We start from the raw sequence: 862 nt of genomic DNA, 5'->3' as shown, positions 1-862 counted from the left end.
TACTTTCTTCATAACTTGTTTTTAATTTAAAAAACCATAAAAAATGAGAGACCAAATGAAACTGTGTACGTAAGTATCAAAGTGATGAGGTAGATGAGAAGAAATTTCAGAGCTCTCATCTCTTAAAACGTTTTGTGTCATAATGTTGAATTCAGATTTTATTTTCTAAATATTTGTTTTGTACATAATATACTTATTTGCACATGAAATCTGCAGTGATTGTTTAAGCGGTAGCTTTTAATTTTTCAAGGTTTAACAAGGTATTTTTTAGAATGCTTTAGCAGAGCAGCACGAGTGAATATATGATAGAATTTTCTCATCAGTGGAACTACTCCCAACTTAATCTAGCTTGAGAGGCCAGGTGTTTGTGTAGCAATTTTCATAAAATAGGACAAATTGGTATTTCCATTTTAAAATTGTATTCAAGCAACAAATATGTATTGAGTGCCTACTTTGCAAGCCAGGGTGTTAATCTCTGTTGAATGCTGTTTTGTATCAGGATGTAGAATTTTCCTCAGACCAATCAAAAAAATACAGAATATAGTAGTCCCTCTTAATCCACAGGGGATACTTTCCAAGACCCCCAGTAGACGCCTGAAACCTCAGATAATACTGAACTCTTTATATACTCTGGTTTATATATATTTTTATATATATGTATAGTTTAGTATATATAGTTCAATGTATAAATTAGGCACAATAAAAGATAGCAGTAACTAATAATATAATGGAAGGCTTCTCTTTGGCATATCCGAACTACCAGCATCACTGCTCTTGCGCTTTGGGGCCATTATTAAGTAAAATAAGGGTTACTTGAACACAGGCACCGCGGACAATACATGTTAGGCTTAAAGAAAAATAA

The sequence above is a fragment of the Elephas maximus genome, chromosome 22 (assembly GCF_024166365.1).
Source record: "Elephas maximus indicus isolate mEleMax1 chromosome 22, mEleMax1 primary haplotype, whole genome shotgun sequence".
Taxonomy (NCBI): Eukaryota; Metazoa; Chordata; class Mammalia; order Proboscidea; family Elephantidae; genus Elephas; species Elephas maximus.
The sequence above is the reverse complement of the archived record's forward strand: the minus strand, read 5'-3'. Positions refer to the sequence as shown.